The sequence below is a fragment of the Felis catus genome, chromosome B1 (assembly GCF_018350175.1).
Source record: "Felis catus isolate Fca126 chromosome B1, F.catus_Fca126_mat1.0, whole genome shotgun sequence".
Taxonomy (NCBI): Eukaryota; Metazoa; Chordata; class Mammalia; order Carnivora; family Felidae; genus Felis; species Felis catus.
In genome coordinates this window covers 135,922,749-135,939,159 of record NC_058371.1, presented here as the reverse complement: position 1 = coordinate 135,939,159, position 16,411 = coordinate 135,922,749, and the positions used below count along the sequence as shown (strand labels likewise).

The 16,411-nt window shown below is 37.4% G+C and overlaps 1 long non-coding RNA gene across 7 annotated transcripts in view; it reads right to left on the bottom strand.

Moving 5' to 3' along the window:
- LOC109499079 overlaps positions 1-16,411 on the bottom strand; it is a 283,874-nt gene that overhangs the window by 255,089 nt on the left and 12,374 nt on the right. For 6 of the 7 annotated variants that reach the window (XR_006596974.1, XR_006596969.1, XR_006596971.1 and 3 more), the window contains exon 2: positions 1,787-1,867. This is a non-coding gene — a long non-coding RNA (uncharacterized LOC109499079). Of the gene's footprint in view, positions 1-1,603; positions 1,634-1,786; positions 1,868-16,411 lie in introns of all 7 variants that reach the window. The other variant, XR_006596972.1, reaches the window with a different exon arrangement.

Genomic DNA, 16,411 nt, shown 5'->3' with positions numbered 1-16,411 from the left:
CTCTCTTCCTCTCTCTCTACCCCTTCCCTTCTCTCTCTCTCTCTCTCAAATAAATAAACAAGCAAAAAAAAATACTTTCAAAAGTGATCAAAAAGCTTTTGCAAAGTCATTTGAATATCATCTCCATGACAAATCTAAATCTTTTCTGAATTTACAAAGTATTTAAAAGAATTTTTATTTGAATATCATTGACACACAATGCTACATTAGTTTCAGGTGTATAGTATAGTGATTCAACTCTATACATCATGCTATTACTATGCTTACCATAGCATAGGTGCCATTTTAGACAAATTCTTTTGAAACAAAGACATTACTAGTCAAGACTCAAGAACAAGGCTAGCCTAAGAGCTATGGTTTGACCATAACTAATGAAACTGGTTTGGTTTGTGAGTTTATTCTTTTTTCCTGTGACCCTTAAGCCCAAGCTGAAAGCAACACACACACACACACACACACACACACACACAAAGGAGTATGGAAAAATATTTTTTAGAATGGAAGCATGATGGGAATGTATGACTGTTTTCAACTCATGAAGCATATATTACATGCCTACTGCAGGCCAAATTCTGTGCTCAGTGCTAGGATCAAAAAACACTGGTCATCTTCTCAAACTTTTTATGGCCTACAATCAATAAATTTTTATTCTTTTAAGTTAATATTTAAACTTAACTATATTTATGTTAGCCTATAACATGTACTCATGAAACTACAAAATGTAGACAAGAGACATTTCAGTTCTTGTTTTTGTTCAACAAACTTAGTGAGTCTTTGGGAGGGTTTGAATAAAGGGAGAAAGGTAGCTGCAGCATCAGTCAATAACCTGTCAATAACCTGTTTTCTCGGCCATCTGAACTCCTTGGGGGGAAAAAAATACATCAAGTAAGAATCTGTTCAACTGCTTGACCATAGTATAATGGATAAAAATGGTATATAATCCTGAAGAATTTTCTAGTTACAATGTATGTTCACATACTTTTCCCCTTTCCATCTTCACATTATGTCTGAGATAGGGAGGGTGTGTATTATCATTATTTTGTAGAAAAGAAACTGAAGTTTGGAGGCTAACCACACACAAAGTGACAACTCCAGGACTGGTCAGTATAGAGACAGTAAGAAATAATAATAATGGGGCCTAAATGCAAATCCTTCTGAAGTTTGGATTGTCAACAAATCTTTTTACCTTCCAACAAATTTGTTTTTGTTTCTTCCACTCGGTAGCTGAGGCTGTTATTCACCTGCCACAATTAAGTCAGCCAAAACATACTGCAGTCAATATTTCTGATGATCTTAGATACTGGTTGAGAAGTAATCAGTTTAACTTCACAGTAAGACGGCTTGGGCATTACAACATTGCTGGCATCTGACTTTTTCTGCCATCAAAGTAAATTAAAACCAAGATATTTGCTGTTGAGGTAAAGAGGGTGTTTGAGTGCTTGAATCACCCAGCGAGGCTATTTACAGGTGTAAAAACTGTTTAAAACATGTCTAATCTCCATGTTACCCAGCCTGTGTACATCATCACTGAATTGTGCAGCAGGATAGAACTGAAGAAATAAATAATTGCAGTAAATTAAAATAAAGAAAATGGTCCATTTACCTCTGCCTTTTCTTGATTCTGCTCTTTAATCTGTAAGAACAGAGGCAGATCACTTATTTCTCTAGAAAGGACACATGGCTGCATTATATATATTTAACATACAGAGACAGAGTGAACACAGATATACAAAGAGTGTGGATTATAGTAAAGTATGTAGAGCATTGAAAAGAACAAAAGACTTACAGTCAAATTCTGGACTCTAGACCTCCATCCAACACTTGCTGGATGACCTTGATCAAATCACCTCTCAGCCTTAGTTTCCCTCTAGAAGAAAATAAAACGTGAATAATGATAGCATCCTGCCAGATCATGAGCAAAACAAAGTGAAAGCGCTTTGTAAACTATGCAAAGGACTGTACACATGTGAGGTATCACTTTTAAAGTATTTTTATTATTATTTTCATGATCACAAGGGATTCTTTTTAAATGTAGGTTTTTAAATGCCTGAGAAAATGGGGCAGTCACAGAACCATGACTTTAAACAAACTTTATTTGGGCGCATGACTGACTGGCAATTGTGTGCAATCATTTTAGCTGTCACAGGCCCAGAGAAATGTGGGAGAGCTCTTCCATGAAATGTTTATATTTCATAAACAAAATGATGTGCTTAACAGTCAGAGCGATGGGAGGGTTCCGGCTAATGCATTTTCCAATGTGTGAGGCAGATTATTAATGCGCTCCAGTAGCTGTTAATTTCAGTTTGCCGGAATGATTTATGGGGAGGTAAAGGAGAGAGACATAATCTAATTGAGATCAGAATCACTGTTCTAGCAGCAAGGCACCAGCATGGGCCCTTGGCACAGCAGAATGATTAATATCTAATAAGCAAATAATCCGTTAAATTATTATAAACATTACTTTTGACAACTCTTTTGTTGGCAAATGAAAGAGGGAAAAAAAGAAACAAAGAAACAAAAGATCTAAAAATCACCACTTTCTCTGACACTGTAAAGGCAGATTTTGTCAGAGCATGGGTGATGGATATCACGACGGATTTGAGTGTTATCAATTTTAAGCACCCTGGGGAGAGATTTTTACCATAACATGAATGACAACTGAACACCCAAAGCAAGATCACTTTTCAGAAACAAAAATGAGTAACACCAGTTCTTAAAGTGGGGTTCCTCTTACACACTTAACATTAGCCTCTAGTAAGTATGCCAGTCCCTTGTCACTATGAAGGTAATCATATGTAGAGCCTAAAATAGAGAGGTAAACATCCCCTCTCACATCAGTTCCTTTTATTTTTTTTTCTAATATTTCTTTTTTTTAATTTAGTGAAATGCACACAACATAAAATTTACCATCTCAACCATTTTTAAGTGTACAATTCAGTGGCATTAAGTACATTTATATTGTTGTGCAACCATTTCTGTCATTCATTTCCAGAACTTTTTCATTCTTCAAAACTGAAAGTCTATACCCACAGAACAACTCCTCATTCCCCTTCTACCCCCATCTCCAGGAAAGCACAATTTTACTTTTGTCTCCATCTACGTTTGACCTCTAAGGAATTCATATTAGTCTAATCATTCAATATTTTTCCTTTTTAGATAGCATGATGGCTCATCCATGTTGTTCCATGTGTCAGAATTTCCCTCCTTTTTAAGGCTTAATAGTATTCCACTGTATGCATATACCATATTTTGATTATCCATTCTTTGTTGATGGACAGTTAGGTCATTTTCACCTTTTGGCTACCATGAATAATGCTGCTATAAAGATGGGTATATACAAATATCTATTTAAATCCTTGCTTTCAATTCTTTTTTTTCAGCTTTATAGGAGTATAATTGACAAATCTGAAAGATGTTTAAAGTGTACAATGTGATTATTTAATACACATATACATTGTGAAAGGATTCCCCTCATCAAGTTAATTAACACATCAATCACTCCACATAGTTATTACCCTTTTTTGGCAGTGGAGATTGGGAGGGAGAACATTTACATCTACTCTGTGCTGACAGCTCAGAGCCTGGAGCCTGCTTCAGCCCCTCCCCTGCTCATGCTCTGTCTCTCTCTCTCTCTCAAAAATATACATTAAAAAAAAAGGGAACCTCAACCTTATTCATATTATAATTGAAAGTTTGTGCTGTTTTACTAATTTCTATTTCTCCTATCCTCCTGCTCCAGGAAACCCCTTTTCTACTCTGACTCCAACTTTTTTTTCTTTTTTTAAGATTCCACATACAAGTAATACTGCGCAGAATTTGTCTTTCTGTCTGGCGTATTTCACTTAGCATAATGCCCTTCAGGTCCATTCATGTTGTCACAAATAACGGGATTTTTTTTTCATTATATATATGTATATACATATATAATCACATTTTCTTTTCCTATTCATCCACCAAAAGACACTTAGACTGTTTCCATATCTTACCTATTGTGAATAATGCTGCATCAAACATTGGAATACAGATATCTCTTCAAGATGGTTTTGTTTCTGGAGAGTATAAAAGTCAACTATGGGGCACCTGGGTGGCTCAGTCTGTTAAGCGTCTGACTTCAACTCAGGTCATGATCTCACAGTTCATGAATTCAAGCCCCTCACCAGGCTCTATGCTAACAACTCAGAGCCTGGAGCCTGCTTTGGATTCTGTATCTCATTCTCTCTCTGCCCCTTTCCTGCTTGTGCTGTCTCTCAGCACAAGAGACCTATCATTATTCACGTTTTATTTTCTTCTAGAGGGAAACTAAGGTTGAGAGGTGATTTGATCAAGGTCATCCAGCAAGTGTTGGATGGAGGTCTAGAGTCCAGAATTATTTATTTTTGAGAGACAATCTCAAAAATAAATAAATGTAAAGGTGAATCTACAGGAGGGAGTTAAGATGGTGGAAAAGCATGGAGACCCTGAGCTTGTCTTGTCCCTGAAACACAGCTAGATCAGCATCAAACCATTTTGAACACCTAGGAAACTGATCTGAAGATTAACACAACAATCTGCATAACTTGAGCCACAGAACTCTATAGGTACAGGTGCAGAGACGTGAAGTGGGGAAAAGAAAAGCTGCAGAGGGCAGGGAGCTTTTTTTGCAGAGAGAGGACAGAGAAAGGGAAAGGGAGAGACTGCTGTGCACCAGGATCATGGAAGAAAAGTACTCCCCCAAAAGTAGCTGGAGAGAAACAGTGAAAACACTCTCAGGAGAATGAACAAGAAATCTGTTCCCCAAAACCATTGATGGGAAGAAAAACAAGGGTTTCCATACCACCAGGATTCTATAAACAGTGGAGCGCAGAGTGTGAAATTTCAGAGCTCTGTGCCTGGAGGTGCTCTGGTGAGGAAATGGGATGAATCCCCAGAAGCAGGCAGCAGGGTCTGAGGGGTCCGTGTGCCACACTGGGAGAAGCAGTTCCCCTGCTTGGAGTGCATTTGGTAGAGGCCATACAGCCTTCCCACAGGCAAAGCTCCCAGCAGACCCGAGAGCAACCATGTTTGCTGGTATTGGGACAAAGACACTAGAGTGTGGTGAAACCTGGTGCCAGCTGTGTGTTGTGGTTTGCCATGATCTCTGAACTTCTGCCACTGAGCAACTGCACACACGTTTTCTGAGGCAAGCCAGCACCCGGCCATTGCTCAACAAGACTCTCCCCTCGAGAGTTGGTGCAGGTCCAAGCCGCAGGGGTCTCTGAAGTGTAGGGTTTTGAAACACGACCCCAGCTGAGATAAAACTCTGGAGGGAGGTGCTGCCGGGCAGGAGGACAGCTTGGACATGGATAGGGTAGAGGTGGGGAGGGGACAGAGGCTGAGACAAAGGAGGGGTGCTTGATAACTGGTCCATGAGAGTATTAAGTTCCTGTACCAGAAACTAGGGAACTGGGTGAAGTCACATCCACCTCTCCCCTCATCCACATGGGTACATGCTCATGCACACCACACTGATCCACTCCAATAAACTAAGCAGTGCCACCTAGTGGAGAATGGAGCCATTACACCAAGACCCACCCAACTGCACCCTCTTAGCATATCCCCTAGAAGATCAGCACAAGTATTTCCACCTGCTTAGTGTGTGGACTATAGAGTCCTTCATAATTCCAGTTCTAGGGGAATGTGGGTGTAACTTCATTCAGGTTTCATTCTCTTTGCTGATTTATTTTTGTTTTCTTTGCTTCTGTTTCTGCTTACTGTTTTCTTTCTTCTTTTTTCTTTCTTTCCTTCCTCATTCTTGGATACAGAGATAAAATTTAATTTTAATTTTTATTTGTTTTACTTTATTTTTATTGTTTTAAATTTTTATTCTATTTCTTTTACTTCATTTTATTCTATTTTATTGTATAATTTTTTTAATTTTTAATTTTTTTCTTACTTTTTTTTTCTTTCACTTTTTTCTCTATTCTATCAAGTTTCCCTAAACAAACAGACCAAAACACACCCAGGATATAGCCTCATTTATTTGATTTTTTTTGTTTTATTTTTTAATTTTTCAATTTTTATTTTTTACTTTATTTTTTTTCTTCCTCCAAAATGACAAAACAAAGGAAATCACCCCAAAAGAAAGAACAGGAAGAAATGACAGCCAAGGACTTAATCAACACAGATATAAGCAAGATGTCTAAACTAGAATTCAGAACCACAATAATAAAACTAGCTAGGGTTGAAAAAAGCATGAAATCTCTTTCTGTGGAGGTAAAAGAAATAAAATTTGGTCAGGATAAAATTCAAAAATGCTATAACTGAGATGCAATCTTGAATGGTTGCCATGGCAGCAAGGATGGATGAAGCAGACCAGTGAATCAGCAATTTAGAAGATAAAATTATGGAGAATAATAAGCATAAAAAAAAGGAAACAAAGGCAAAAGATCACAATTCAAGACACAGAGAATTCAGTGACTTATTAAAAAGGAATAATATCTGAATCATAGGAGTCACAGAAAATGAAGAGAGAAAGGGGCAGAAAGTTTATGTGAGCAAATTATAGCATAAAACTTTCCTAATCTGAGGAAAGATACAGATATCAAAATCCAAGAAGCACAGAGAACTCCCATTAGATTCAACAAAACCAACCATCACCAAGGCATATCATAGTCAAATTCACAAAATACACAGACAAGGAAAGAATAATGAAAGCAGCAAGGGGGGGGGCGGGGAAAGTCCTTAACCTATAGGGGAAAACAAATCAGGTTCGCAGCAGACCTATCCACAGAAACTTGGCAGACCCAAAAGGAGTGGCAGGATACATTCAATGTGCTGCACTGGAAAAATATGCAGCCAACAATTCTTTTTTTTTTTTTATATGAAATTTATTGACAAATTGGTTTTCATACAACACCCAGTGCTCATCCCAAAAGGTGCCCTCCTCAATACCCATCACCCACCTTCCCCTCCCTCCCACCCCCCATCAACCCTCAGTTTGTTCTCAGTTTTTAAGAGTCTCTTATGCTTTGGCTCTCTCCCACTCTAACCTGTTTGTTTTTTTTTTTCCTTCCCCTCCCCCATGGGTTCCTGTTAAGTTTCTCAGGGTCCACATAAGAGTGAAACCATATGGTATCTGTCTTTCTCTGTATGGCTTATTTCACTTAGCATCACACTCTCCAGTTCCATCCACGTTGCTACAAAAGGCCATATTTCATTTTTTCTCATTGCCACGTAATATTCCATTGTGTATATAAACCACAATTTCTTTATCCATTCATCAGTTGATGGACATTTAGGCTCTTTCCATAATTTGGCTATTGTTGAGAGTGCTGCTATGAACATTGGGGTACAAGTGGCCCTATGCATCAGTACTCCTGTATCCCTTGGATAAATTCCTAGCAGTGCTATTGCTGGGTCATAGGGTAGGTCTATTTTTAATTTTCTGAGGAACCTCCACACTGCTTTCCAGAGCGGCTGCACCAATTTGCATTCCCACCAACAGTGCAAGAGGGTTCCCGTTTCTCCACATCCTCGCCAGCATCTATAGTCTCCTGATTTGTTCATTTTGGCCACTCTGACTGGCGTGAGGTGATACCTGAGTGTGGTTTTGGTTTGTATTTCCCTGATAAGGAGCGACGCTGAACATCTTTTCATGTGCCTGTTGGCCATCCGGATGTCTTCTTTAGAGAAGTGTCTATTCATGTTATCTGCCCATTTCTTCACTGGGTTATTTGTTTTTCGGGTGTGGAGTTTGGTGAGCTCTTTATAGATTTTGGATACTAGCCCTTTGTCCGATATGTCGTTTGCGAATATCTTTTCCCATTCCGTTGGTTGCCTTTTAGTTTTGTTGGTTGTTTCCTTTGCTGTGCAGAAGCTTTTTATCTTCATAAGGTCCCAGTAATTCACTTTTGATTTTACTTCCCTTGCCTTTGGGGATGTGTCGAGTAAGAGATTGCTACGGCTGAGGTCAGAGAGGTCTTTTCCTGCTTTCTCCTCTAAGGTTTTGATGGTTTCCTGTCTCACATTTAGGTCCTTTATCCATTTTGAGTTTATTTTTGTGAATGGTGTGAGAAAGTGGTCTAGTTTCAACCTTCTGCATGTTGCTGTCCAGTTCTCCCAGCACCATTTGTTAAAGAGGCTGTCTTTTTTCCATTGGATGTTCTTTCCTGCTTTGTCAAAGATGAGTTGCAGCCAACAATTCTTTATCCAGCAGGGTTATCATTCAAAATAGAAGGAGAGATAGAGTTTCCCAGACAAACAGAAAGTAAAGGAGTGTGTGACCACTAAAGCAGCCCTGCAAGAAATTTTAAGGGGGACCCTTTCAGTGGTGAAAAGACAAAACCAAAAAAGACTAAAAGCAACGAAGACTAGAAAGGACCACAGAACATCACCAAAAACACCAACTCAACAGGCAACACAATGGTGCTAAATTCATATCTTTCAGTGCTCACTCTAAATGTCAATGGACCAAATGCTCCAATCAAAAGACACAGGGTATGAGAATGGGTAAGAAAATAAAACCCATATATATGCTGCTTATAAGACACTCATTTTAGACCTAAAGACACCTGCAAATTGAAAGTAAGGGGATGGAGAACCATCTATCATGCTAATGGTTTATAAAAGAAAGCTGGAGTAGCCATACTTATATCAAACTAGATTTTAAAATAAAGATTGTAACAAGAGATGAAAAAGGGCATTACATTGTAATTAAGAGTCTATCCACCAAGAAAACCTAACATTGTAAAATATTTATTCTCCCATGTGGAGCACACAAATATATGAATCAATTAATCACAAACATAAAGAAACTCATTGATAATAATACCATAATAGTAGGGGACTTCAACACCCCACTTACACCAATGGACAGATCACCTAAGCAGAAAATCAACAAGAAAACAATGGCTTTGAATGACACAGTGGAACTGATGGACTTAACAGACATATTCAGGACATTTCTTCCTAAAGCAGCAGAATACACATTCTTCTTGAGTGCACATGGAACATTCCTCAGCATAGATCACATAGTGGGTCACAAATCAGCCATCAACCAGCACAAAAAGATAGAGATCATATCTTGCATATTTGCAGACCACAACATTATGAAAATCGAAATCAACCACAAGAAAAAACTTGGGAAGATCATGCATATTTTAAGATTAAAGTACATCCTACTAAAGAATGAATGGGTTAACCAAAAAATTAAAGAGGAAATTAAACAGTACATGGAAGCCAATGAAAATGAAAACATGACAGCCCCAAAATTCTGGGATGCAGCAAATGTGGTCATAAGAGGGAAGGATATAGCAATCCAGGTCTTCCTAAAAAAGGAAGAAGGTCTCAAATACACAACCTAACCTTACACCTAAAAGAGCTGGAAAAAGAACAGCAAATAAAGCCCAAAACCACCAAAAGAAAGGAAATAATAAAGATTAGAGCAAGAATCAATGATATAAAAAAAAAAAACCAGTAGAACAGATCAATGAAACCAGGAGCTGGTTCTTGGAGAGAACAAACAAAATTAATAAACCTCTAAGCAGATTGATCAAAAAGAAAAGGAAAAGACCCAAATAAATAAAATCACAAATGAAAGAGGAGAGTTCACAACCAACTACCATAGAAATACAAACAATAAGAGAATATTATGAGCAATTATATGCCAACAAATTGGGCAATCTAGAAGAAATGGACAAATTCCTAGAAACATATAAACTGCAAAAACTGAAACAGGAAGAAATAGAATATTTGAACAGACCCATATCCAGTAAAGAAATCGAATCAGAATCAAAACTCTCCCAACAAACAGGAGTCCAGGACCAGATGGCTTTCCTGGGGAATTCTACCAAACATTTAAAGAAGACTTAATACCTATTCTTTTGAAGTTGTTCCAAAAAATAGAAATGGAAGGAAAACTTCCAAATTCATTCTACAAGGCCAGCATTACCTTGATTCTAAAACCAAATACCCCACTAAAAAGGAGAACTACAGTTCAATTTCCCTGATGAAAATGGATGCAAAAATTCTTAACAAGACACTAGCAAACTGGATCCAACAATACATTAAAAGAATTATTCACCACAACCAAGTGGGATATATTCCTGGGATGCAGGGCTGGTTTAATACCTGCAAACCAATCAATGTAATATGTAACATTAATAAAAGAAAGAATAAGAACCACATGTTCCTCTCAATAGATGCTGAAAAAGCATTTGACAAAATACAGCATCCTTTCTTGATAAAAAAAAAACCCTCGAGAAAGTAGGGATAGAAGGAACATACATCAAGATCATAAAGGCCATATACAAAAGACCCACAGCTAATATCATTCTCAATAGGGAAAAACTGAGAGCTTTCTCCCTAGGGTCAGGAACGTGACAAGGATGTCCACTCTCACCACTGTTATTCAACAAAGTGTTCAAAGTCGTAGCTTCAGCAATCAGACAACACAAAGAAATAAAAGGCATCCAAATTGGCAAGGAAGAAGTCAAACATCCACTCTTTGCAGATATAATACTCTATGTGGAAAACCCAAAACACTCCACCAAAAGACTGCTAGAACTGATCCATGAATTCAGCAAAGTCGCAGGATATAAAATCAATGTACAGAAATCAGTTGAATTTCCATACACCAAAAATGAAGCAACAGAAAAGAGAAATCAAGGAACTGATCCCATTTACAATTCCACCAAAAACCATAAAATACCTAGGAATAAACCTGACCAAAGAGATGAAAATTCTATACACTGAAAATTAGAAAGCTTATGAAAGAAACTGAAGAAGACACAAAACAATGGAAAAATATTCCATGCTCGTGGGTTGGAAAAACAAATATTGTTAAAATGTCGATATTACCCAAAGCAATCTACATGTTCAATGCAATCCCTATCAAAATAACGCCACCGTTCTTCCCAGAGCTAGAACAAATAATTCTAAAATTTGTATAGAACCAGAAAAGACCCCATATAGCCAAAGCAATCCTGAAAAAGAAAACCAAAGCTGGAGGCACCACAATTCCAGACTTCAAACTGTATTACAAAGCTGTAATCATCAAGACAGTATGGTTCTGGCACAAGAACAGACACACAGATCAATGGAACAGAATAGAGAACCCAGATATGGACCCACAAGCATATGGCCAACTAATCTTTGACAAGGCAGGAAAAAATATCCAATGGAAAAAAGACAGTTTCTTCAGCAAACGGTGTTGGGAAAACTGGACAGCAACATGTAGAAGAATGAACCTGGACCACTTTCCTACACCATACACAAAAATAAACTCAAATGGATGAAAGACCTAAACGTAAGACAGGAAGCCATCAAAATCCTAGAGAAGAAAACATGCAACAACCTTTTTGACCCAAGCTGCAGCAACTTCTTACTTGACATGTCTCCAGAGGCAAGGGAAACAAAAACAAAAATGAACTATTGGGACCTCATCAAGATAAAAACTTCTGCAGAGTGAAGAAAACAATCAGCGAAACTAAAAGGCAACCGACAGAAAGGGAAAAGATATTTGCAAATGACATATCAGATAAAGTGTTAGTATCCAAAATCTATAATTTATCAAACTCAACACCCAAAAAGCAAATAATCCAGTGAAGAAATGTGCAGAAGAGATGAATAGACACTTTTCCAAAGAAGACATCCAGATGGCTGATAGACACATGAAAACATGCTCAACATCACTCATCATCAGGGAAATACAAATCAAAACTACAATGAGATACTACCTCACAGCTGTCAGAATGGCTAAAATTAACAACTCAGGCAACAACAGATGTCAGCAAGGATGTGGAGAAAGAGGAACTCTTTTGACTCTTTTGCATTGCTGGTGGGAATGCAAACTGGTGCAGCCACTCTGGAAAACAGTATGGAGGTTCCTCAAAAAATTAAAAATAGAATTACCCTACAACCCAGCAAATGCACTAGTAGGTATTTATCCAAAGGATACAGTAGTGCTGATTTGAAGGGGCACAACACACCCCAATGTTTATAGCAGCACTATCGACAATAGCCAAAGTATGGAAAGAATCCAAGTGTCCATCTACGGATGAATGGATAAAGAAGATGTGGTGTGTGTGTGTGTGTGTGTGTGTGTGTGTGTGTATGGAATATTACTCAGCAATCAAAAAGAATGAAATCTTGCCATTTGCAACAACATGGGTGGAACTAGAGGGTATTATGCTAAGCAAATCAAGTCAGTTAGATAAAGACATATATCATATGATTTCACTCATATGTGGAATTTAAGATATAAAACAAATGAACATAAGGGAAGGGAAGCAAAAATAAAAAAAACTGAGGGTTGCTGGTGGGGTCTTGGGTGGGGGGAAGGGCCAAAGGGGTGAGGGGCAATAAGGAGGACACTTGTTGGGATGAGCACTGGTTGTTATATGTAAGTGATGAATCCATAAATTCTATTCTGAAGTTATTATTACACTATATGTTAACTAACTTGGATTTAAATTACAAAAAAAATTTTTCAAGATGGTTTTGTCTCTTTTGTATATATACCCAGAAGTGGGATTTCTGGATCATATGGTAGTTCTATTTTTAATTTCTTGAGGAACCTCCATACTGTTTTCCATAGTGGCTATATCAATTTACATTCCTAGCAACAATGCACAAGAGTTTCCTTTCTCCACATCCTTGTCAGTATTTGTTATTTTGTGTCTTTTTGATAATAGGTATTCTAACAGGTATAAGGTGGTATCTCATTGTTTGTAGTTGGCATTTCCCTCATTATTAGTGATGTTGAGCACCTTTTCATACACCCTTTGGCCATTTGTGTGTCTTCTTTGGAAAAAAATTCTAGTTAGGTCTTTGTCCATTTTTTAATTGGGGGTTGGGGTTTTGTGGGGGTTTTTTTGCTATAGATTTGTATGAGTTCCTCGTATATTCCCATTGCACAGCTTGCCATTTAAGTTTGTTGATGGTTTCCTTTTCTGTGCAGAAATCTTTGATGTAGTCTCACTTGTTTATTTTTGCATTTTTTGCCTTTACTTTTGCTGTGAAATAAAAAAAAAATCATTGCCAAGATAGATATCAAGGAATATACCTCTTATGTTTTCCCCTAGAAGTTTCATGTCTTTTCACTTCTTACATTCAAGTTTTTTTTTTCTTTTTTTTAATGTTTGTTTATTTTTTAGAGAGAAACAGAGCACAATCAGGTGAGAGGCAGAGAGAGAGGAGATACAGAAGCCAAAGCAGGCTCCAGGCTCCGAGCCTCTAGCATAGAGCTCAATGTGGGGTTTAAACTCACAAACCATGAGATCATGACCTAAGCTGAGGTCAGATGCTTAACTGACTGAGCCACCCAGGTGTCCCTATATTTAAGTTTTTAATCAATTTCAATTAATTTTTGTGTATGGTGTAAGATAGTTTCATTCTTTTGCATATAGCTGTCCAGTTTTCCCAACACAATTTACTGAGACTCTTTTCCCCACTGTGTATTCTTGGTTCCTTTGTCTTAAATTAATTGACCATATCTGCATGAGTTTATTTCTGGGCTCTCTATTCTGGTCTATTAATTTATGTGTCTCTTTTTATGCATTATCATACTGTTTTTGATTACTGTAGCTTTGTAATATAGTTTGAAATCAGGAAGTCTGATGCCTCCAGATTTGTTCTTTCTCAATACTGATCTGGCTACTCGTGGTATTTTGTGGTTCCATACAAATTTGGGATTTTTTTTTCTATTTATATAAAAAAAAATACCATTGCTTTGAATCTGTGGATCAATTGGGGATAGTATTTTAACAATATTTTAATAATATTAATTCTTCCAATTCATGAACACAGAATGTCTTTCTAATTATTTATGCCTTCTTCATGCCTCTCATCAATGTATTATAGTTTTCAGTGTACAGATTTTTTTATCTCCTTGGTTAAATTTCCTGTTTTCAATTCTCTAGGGTATATATACCCAGAAGTGGAATTGCTAGGTCAGATGACAATGCCATTTTAATTTGATGAGGAACCACCATACCGTTTTCCATAGCCTCTGCACCATTTTACATTCCCACAGCAATACAAAATGGTTTCAATTTCTCCACATCCTTGCCAACACTTGTTATTTTCTGCTGTTTTTGTTTTTAATAATAGCCATCCTAATGGTTCTGAGGTAGTTTCTTCTTAAACAGGTCAAGTTATTTAATCCGGCTGTGTTATTGCCAAAGGGCCCAGTAAAAACTACTTTAGTCTTGGGCCTGCTCGGGGACTTTTGTCCTTTCTACAGTACAATATGTATTTAGCATCTACATTATGACAAATACAGACCCCCTGAGTACACACATCAACTAGCTGAGGAGAAAAAACCATACTGAAATGAGTAAAGAACAGGAAAAGAAACCCCTGAAGAGGTCAGAAGGGAGTATGTGCATTTGATCAGGTGCATGCATGTACAGCCTTTTTCACCACGACCCAGAAATCCCAAAGCTGTTATTAAGAAGGACTCTCGTGCACCCTTCAAGCCTTATTTCATCTTCCTCTACTTCTTCTTTAAAAATTCCCTCTGAACCTCTATGTCTCCAAGATTAATCATGGCTGTTTGAAGCAGCACACCATTGCCCATTCCATTTCCTGCTCCATCTCCTCATCCTGATCACAAATCTAAATCAATAGTCTTCCCTAGTGAAATAATTAATTCCTCACTGTATCAGTGTAAAATATCTGAAGTCTAAGAAGAGCAACTCAGACACCTATGGGCGTGGTGGCTCTAACCTCTTGTCTCCCACTCTATTATTGATATTCTCTAGGGCATAGACAAACTTATATCATTTCTCTTTGCCTCAATTTCTTCTTTCATAGAGAGGGAACAACAGAATTAAGTCACTAATTATGTTGAGATTTTTTTTTATGTTGAGATCTAATATGGAGACTGAAGCCTGCTTTGAGACTTTAAGATATCTCTAACATTACAATTAGCATTAAAGCTAATATTAGTAATCTAAGAATTTATTAGCCCAGGGGAAACATTAATAGACTTGGGATTATGAAAGATCTACCAAAGAATGGGTAATTAAATATTTGGGACATGGTTTTATATAAAATGTACAAATCTCTTCCCAATGATAATAAAGTCATCACAAAATGTCTAGCTAGGTAATACTACCACAGAAGCTGTACGAAATCATTTGTCATCAGTCTGGGTTGTCTTCATAGAGCTTATTAAATCTAAACAATAGAACAGTAAAGAAACAATATCTACATTTCTAATGAGAGAGCAAAATTGGCAAGGCAAGAACTTTCAAGTATTCCTAAAATCTTACTGATAATGTTTTAGAGATATTCCCAGAATACTATGATAGTATATTTCAACCTTTTTCCTGAAATTCATCATGTAAGATGTGTCTCTGTCAAGAATACCAGAAGAGGACATCTCTCTTCACACTTAAATTCCATACTACACACACAAAAATGGTTCTAAATTCTTTCAAAACTCTCTAGATGTACACTACGAAAGCCAGCCAAAAAGATAATCAAATTTCTAGACAATCCGTCCATTCTTGCTTCCTCAGAATCCCTGAATAATTCACAGTGACATTTCTCCCTCACAGTCACTAAAGGATTGAAGTTGGAAATAATATTTAGAAATCCCTAGCCCAAGCCTTTATATTATACCTCTTGATTATGGGAGAAGATACCTCCTCTAAAGGTTACAGACTGGCCACCATAAAATTCTAAGGGTATCATCTTTGCAAAAACTTAAGAGTTTGAGAATCTCCCCTAAGGCCACTAAATCAGCTCTCCCCTAAGGTATCTAAAAAACCTTATAAATATCAGAGCTTGAAGATACCTTAGAAACATTTTCCAGATGTAGAAGGTAGGGCTTACAGAAGTCACAAAGTTTATAAGTGACAGAGCCACGACTATAAACAAGAGCTCAAGTCAATCCACAAACCTTTCCACTTCTCCACACTGCTTTCTCACCAATTCTAGCTGATTATCACTTATTATTGCTTTTTCCTGCTCATTCAACAAATTTAACTGGTTGAATAAAACACATTTGAACTTAATTCATTCAATCAATGAGCACTTACTACATGCCATGTACTCTGCTAAGCATTAGAGTCAGCACCATGAGTGTGGCAGACCTGTCCTCATGCATTCATACTCCAGCAGAGAAGAAAGGAATTAAGCAAGTAAACAAAAGTTTTAAGTAGAATCACACATCATGATAAGTGCTATACAGTTATAAGATAGTCACTAGGAAAAACAAATTTACATTTGGGTGGTCAGAAAAAAACTCTCTGAATAGGTGCCATTCAAACTGAAGTGAAATGTGCAAACATACAAAGAACTGGGAAAGAGTGTTGCAAGCTGACGGACTAGCATACAGGAAAGTCTCCTGGCACAAAAGGACCTGGTGGGTCAGACAACCAGAAGAGAGTCTAGTGTGGCTAGGATGCAGTGAGAAAGGCAACAAGAGGTATGAAGTGAGGTTATA